Raw genomic sequence first — 6946 nt, 5'->3', positions numbered from 1 at the left:
AATGAATGTCAAGGCATATGATACGTTAGATTTAGTGTAGTAACAGTGAAGTAGAAGAACGTGTAATATAGGCAGGATGGAGGAAAAGGTGATAAGAAATAATTGTAGTTTTCACGCCGAAAGTTAAATTCTTATTAGAAAATACTATTGAGCAAAATGTAATTGATGAATAAAAAATAATAATTATAGGTATGTATATTTGTATATGTATAAATGTATTATATTTTGTATATAGCATATAATATAGCTGTGTAATATACATAGTTTAATAAGGAAGCATTAGAGTGACACACAATCGAACATTGATCGCTAACGCGAAAATATAATAAGTGCTGTATATCATATAAATTTGTAAGCTTCAAATAGCTCGTGTGTGTCAGATCGATTGCGTATGTATCTCCAGAATCTGCATGCCTGTACAGTCAAATCTTTATGTCGATCTTCGAAAAGTATCGTGATATAATATTTATATTTATATTAATAATATTTATATTTATAATATAATATTTATAATATTTATAAATATTTGTATTAATAAATATAAATATTAATAAATATAAATATTCATATTAATTATATTTATATTTATATTAATTACATTTATATTTATATTAATTATATTATATTAATTATGTTTTCTGAAGGTTATATGGCTGTAAATGTTGTTATTCACTATCTGCCGCGAGTACATTTTGCCCAATATTGTCAGGGGTTTAGCATATAGTAATATTTGTATATAAAACTATAACTTAGTAAGCTGCGGAAAGTGCGAAAAGAGTAAAAAAATAAGGAAGAAATAAAACAATGAGATGAATAAAAATATTATATATATAAATATTACAATATCTACATGTATTATAATAAATTATATCCTTTATCCTCTTATCACCTCCTTCTCTCCATTTCTCTATGATCTATCGAAAAAAATTTCTTACGAATAATTTTTTTATTTAAATATAAAATTATTAATTATTGGCAATTTGCACAACAATGCTATTTTTGGAAAGTTAAATGAAATATTTAACTTGAGACTATTTTTTTATAGTCTTACTACGCATGCCTTGAGCACAATTACACAAAGTATTTAAAAGTAGAAAGGAGTTCTTTTTCTCTCCAGAGAATCCCCTGTCGACGGGGTTACGTGAGAATGATCATATGTATAGTGTATACACAAACAGGGACGGATAGGGTGCGGTGAAAACAATTAACTCTACGAGTGATTCAGCCGGGAAACTCGACTCGTTTACCGGTTGTGCCTCGATGGAACGAGATAATTCCGTATGAACGTCACCGGCTTAACGACCCATCAAGGCGCGATGAAATGAAATCGTTTGCCCACACAAATGCTATTCGCCCATATTCCGACGTACACGAACGCGCAACACAAACTCTCTACCTATATACGAATCTTATCCTTAGGCCAAGGCAAACATAAGATAAATTAAAATGTTAGTTATGTCGTAACGTATACGAGAAATTAAAAAATATTATTTTAAAATTATTATAAAATTTTATTTTACTGCTCTTATCAATTATGTAGATTATCTAAAATAGAGGATTTACGCAAATATTATATTTGTGATTTAAATAAGAACATAACAATGCAATATTATAGTCGTAAAAGAGCGTAATCTTGTAAACTTATAATTATATATAAATCTTATATTTATATAACGGAAACTATCCGTTATACGACGAATACATCATAAACTCGATTTCCATCGGTGACGTGGTAAAAAGGGGAGAGAGGAAAATCGTCACGCATAGTTTACCTTAATAAAAATATAACGAGAAGTTATATCGTCGCAAAAGTCGGAAAGAAATAAAAAAAGATCCCCGAAAAAACGGCAAAGAGCATTTAGGCGACTGAGGTACGGATCTAGGATTTGTCTAAGAAAAATAAAGAATAAGTAAGCGTTGTATTTTTTTTGGTATGGTTAAAAAGTCTGAGCGTCATAAAACCCTTTCGAAACGACAAATAGTCAGAAGCAGGTAGCTATTAGCGCAGTATAGATTCTGTTATTCGATCTTTTTAAGGATCGTGTTTGACAAAACGCGCGATTACTTTACCCTTTCGTTCGCGTTTATTGCACTGGGTAGAAAGAAAAAAAAAAGAAAAAAAAAACAAACAAACGCCAGTCTCCGCTTCGATCATTTTTCCCCACACATTTTACAATTCGCATTTGCTCGAAAACTAGATCATCGTTACCCAAAGTGATACCCTTCCGAAACTTCTTGCGGTTGACCATTTCCAAACAATAATTAATGCATCCGAGGCAAGCGATATATATAAGAAAAATTGTTATATATATTATGTTACGTATTAGATGCTTAAAAAAACATAACACTTTAAGGAAGAAATTATTGAAAGGAAAATTGAGAAAAAGTAACAAAAGAATTAAATTTATCAAAGAATTCTAGAGAAAATGTCCAATTATGTAAGAATTATAACGAGCAAATGGCATTTTCATTTACGAACGAAATTTCAATTTGATTTAATTCCGATCCCCGAGAACGATCTCTGTTAAGCGTGCATCACAATCTGTCGCGTTCGCAAGTACGTTTTATCTTATCCATGGATCCATTGAGTCTCGTCCGGTTGACGGAGCACTTTTCTAACAATCTCGTTGCAATATTGCTTCAGCTTACCGCTAATAAACGTACACGGCTCGTGGTGTTATCGCGATAATGATAGAATTTAGATTGTCGCTATACAAAAAAAGAAAGGGAATAAAATCGTAGAAATAATATTTAGCGAAAAAATATTAATGCAAGAAGAGCTCAGAATCTCTCTCAGCGATTAAAAAGAAAATTATTGCCTTTGATTCTGAAAATTTGTCGTTATATCCCAGATACGATAAGATGTATATACAATATATACACGAAGTAAATGCGATTATGTATTTTCATTTTTTTTTTTTTTTTTTTTTAATGAAACATCGAGCAATTCAAATTTATTGTTTTGTTTAGCAAAACGATGTTGCCTTTCAATGAAATTTCTCTAAATGCTCTCTAAGAAAGATATTTGTGACGAAATATAATAAGAGATATTTTTAATGAGGCCAAATCTCTCTCTCTCTCTCTCTTTTTTTTTTCTCTGTGTCTAGCTGCAATAATCTTGATGCTAAAAGAAGATATACACGTTGTTTCTTTAATAATTTAGTATGTGTTTATGTATCTTTCATCATATCATATCAGTAAATTTAACGGTAATATTTTTTTTTTTACTATAATAGTAACAGTCTCAACAGGCAATCACTTAACCCTTTTTGCTTTTTTACACTATAACGATCTTGTCGGTTTAAGACGGTTTGGAAGAAACTTTCTTAAACGTGATTATTCGTTACGGTTGTTTTGTAAACTTCTTGGTGTTTTTTTTGGGGGGGTGGGAGGGGGGGGGGGGGCGAAGCTTGAGCGTCCCAGCCGGAAGAAGAGAAAGAGGTACCGATGGAAACAAACTTTCTAGTAAGGAAAAAAAAATGCAGGAACTATTCGAAAAATTTTAACTCAATTGCAAGAGATCCTTAGACGGATATACATCGGACTCATATTCCCCCTACCTGCTCGAGTCGAAGCGATTCCGAAACGATTATGAACGGAGCGAGTCGGTTTCCCAGCGACATCGATTTCGCTTCAAATTAATTCCCACAGTTGTTCGGCGCGTCCGCGATAATCGGCTCGGCCGGATCACAATGCCGATCAGCGATGTATTCGCCGCTCTCGATACGCTCTCGATCCATTCGGGACAGAGCGAGCGAGTGGTGGCGATTGGCCATGGTCCCTGCTTTTGCCATCCCGTTACAGCCGCCACCGCGTTATTTATTGGCCCCCCTCCTCCCCCCTCCCCGCTTTATTACGAACCCTACCGGAGTCGGCAGCCGGATTCGCCACGCTTGCCATTTATGAGGGAAATATTGCTCGATTGAGGATCAAACGACCGATTAAAATCGAAAGCTCTGATCGCGTGAAAATTGATCCTGCAGGTTCCATTCTCGCGCCCTCGTATTAGATCTCGCGGACGCAACTATCGCGAAAGTTAATCTTTCAACCGTATTTTTTTTTTTTAAAGAGATATAGTCTGTGGAATCAATATAGATATAGAACATGGCATGAATCCAAGCTAGTAATTGTACATATTATTGAAAGCGCTTGATGTTACGTATCGAATAGCGTATCATTGTTAAACGATTCTTCGACGAATCCAACATCAATATCTTCCCTATAGTACCTTTGTATCGTCAGCTAGTGAAAACGTTTTCCTGAGATGTGATGGTCTATCTGCGATACGACCAGATTCGTCCTTGCGCCCTTGCATTCTTGAAACCTTATACATGTAGAAGCGTGATGTTTGTCGGCTTTGACGAGGAAAGTGATGGAAAGCGCTTCCTGATCGTTCGAATGTTCCTCCTGTAAGGTTATAAATTTGTTGAGAAAATCTTAACAAAACAGAATAGGTTTATGCGTTTATATTATGCGTTTTGTTTACGAAGCGCGTAATACGCGTCATGTAGATTTCATCACATAATTCTCCTCTCTAACTTTATGGTTGATAGTCCAAATTTTGCTTCCAAGCTATACATTTTCTTTAAGGTTTAACAAAAATATATCATAATATATATAATATATATATATATATACTATATAATATACTTATAGACTTAAAATCAATACAAGAAATCTGTAAACGAGATGAAAAAAGTTCGTACGATTAATGCAAAGATTAGCCTGTATTAGGATAATTAATTATACGACATTGACAAATCATCCGCGCATAAAGACTAGAAGTCGTAGAATAAAGCCGTGACTACGGATCCCATAAAGATGTAACACGAGCACGTAAAACAAGTCGACAAGCTTTGCGCGTGCGTTTTCTCCGTACTTTCTTTAGCCTAATAAAGGTTACACCGGGGCGCTATACGGGCTATAGGTGAGTTAATTCCATCAAGGGAGACCTGATTCATTATCCAATATCGGATCTCGTAAATTCTCAGTGAGTCAAATAAGTTATCGTTCTGAACGCGACAACGCTGACCCTACTCACTTTTGAGGATTTTCTTTCAAAAGGTTATTCTCGTCCTATCGATTTTATTCAATTGTCTGTCTCGTACAAAATTCTATGCATCGTTTTATCAAGAAATATCGAAAAATATTTTAATATGCAAAAAATATCAGATACGTATAATATATAAATATGAAAGTAGCAAAGTAATTAAGAAGGAAATAAGCATCAAGATAACAAAAGGCGTTATGCTTATGGAAGGGTTAATAATGTCGGTCTATCCGTTGATGTATTTATGTGTTAATAAAACTTTCCTTCCTTCATCTTTCGGTCAAGGCCGTGAACTAAAAAAATTAGCAAACTGAAAGAAACCAGTTAGCAACGAATATAATGGAAAAACCAAAGGTAAAAGTAGGCAAAAAAAAAGAAGAAAAGTGAAGGAAAGAAATTGACGTGTCGACGTCATGGAGAGTCCTTTCATTAAACATTTTGGAAATATTGTACACAAGTTCTTTAGATCACGCAACAAGATAATGAAGATTTATGTTTTACCCGAGTAAAATTTAATTTTCTCCTCTAAACGTTTTTTTCCGAAAAGGAAAGAAATCAGAAAAGAACTGACACCAAACAAATAATAAGGAATAATGCAAAAAATACTTTCACAAAAACTGAGAAAAGAGCAAATTTCACCGACACGAAACAATTTTTAATAAATTATTTTTCTTTAATTATAATAATATATCAAAATCAAAAATCTCTAAATGACAGAAATCAAAATTATAAATTTATAAATTATAAATTTATTGCTTTGTCGTAAATTCTCTCTCTTTTTATCTTTTTCCCTCTCTCTTTATAAACAATAATTATTTCTTTAAAAATACTTTTAAAGTTAAATTATATTTTCGATACTTGATCGTTCAATTTTTCGACGATCTAAATATGATTCAGATTGAAAACATTAGTAAAACAATCGAATCGAGTAATTAATGTAAACGAAAAACTTCGTGTTACATCAATCGTTTAATAATTAATTAATCTATAATTTAAAATATTCGTATATAATACAATAATAATAAATCTGCAATTATTTTTATACACGCGCGAGAGCTGTTTTAATAAATATTATATTATAAATATTATAAAAATGAAAACTTTTTAACAATCAACTACCAAGAAAGAAAAAAGAAAATAAATGATATATGTATAGCGAAAAACAGATTAAATAGACAAAACAAAATAAGATCCATGGGTTCCTTTCCCTAATTTCTAACGAAAGAATCTGAACATGATCGGAATACAATAATCTTCTTGTTTCGGAAATTGATCTATCTTTTCAGAGACATCACCACAATTTGCTTCGCGCTCAGGCATTGTCAAAATATTACATCAAGGATACATGGTTCAAGTTTTGGTGTCGTCCCAAGACGATCGATTTGACGCGCGATAAACTATATGTACGATTGTTAGGGCGCTGCAGCTACTTATTTCTTCCCCCTTGTATTTCAAATGAATTTTCCGGTTAGAAAGGGGGCATACGTAGCTTTGGACGCGATTGTCAGGGAGAAAGAGAGGAAAAGAGATAAAGGAACGCAATGGCGGGCTTATCGTTTACCGATCGACCGAATTGCTTGGCAGCCAATACGGCGACTCTCGTCAGCGATATTATCGTTCTTTGGTCTTTTCTATGTTATAAACTTTTGCCATTCGCAGTCCGTAAGAATATTCATTTATTTGTGACATTTGTATTAAAATCTTTTTCGCATCCATCCCCAAAAAATTGTATCGAGCGCTTTACAATGTTACGTTACGTCTTTTTTTTTTATTAAATGTTTTATCGTTTATTTTAGAACATTTATGCCCTTATATTAATATATGCGTGTTGATTCTATCAAAATATGTATAAAAACAATTGTACAAAATAGAAATAGTTTTCGCTTGATATATAAT

The sequence above is a fragment of the Polyergus mexicanus genome, unplaced genomic scaffold, assembly GCF_030449975.1.
Source record: "Polyergus mexicanus isolate NDT 795.1 unplaced genomic scaffold, iyPolMexi1.0 SCAF_14, whole genome shotgun sequence".
NCBI lineage: Eukaryota > Metazoa > Arthropoda > Insecta > Hymenoptera > Formicidae > Polyergus > Polyergus mexicanus.
This window is presented reverse-complemented; position numbering follows the sequence as displayed.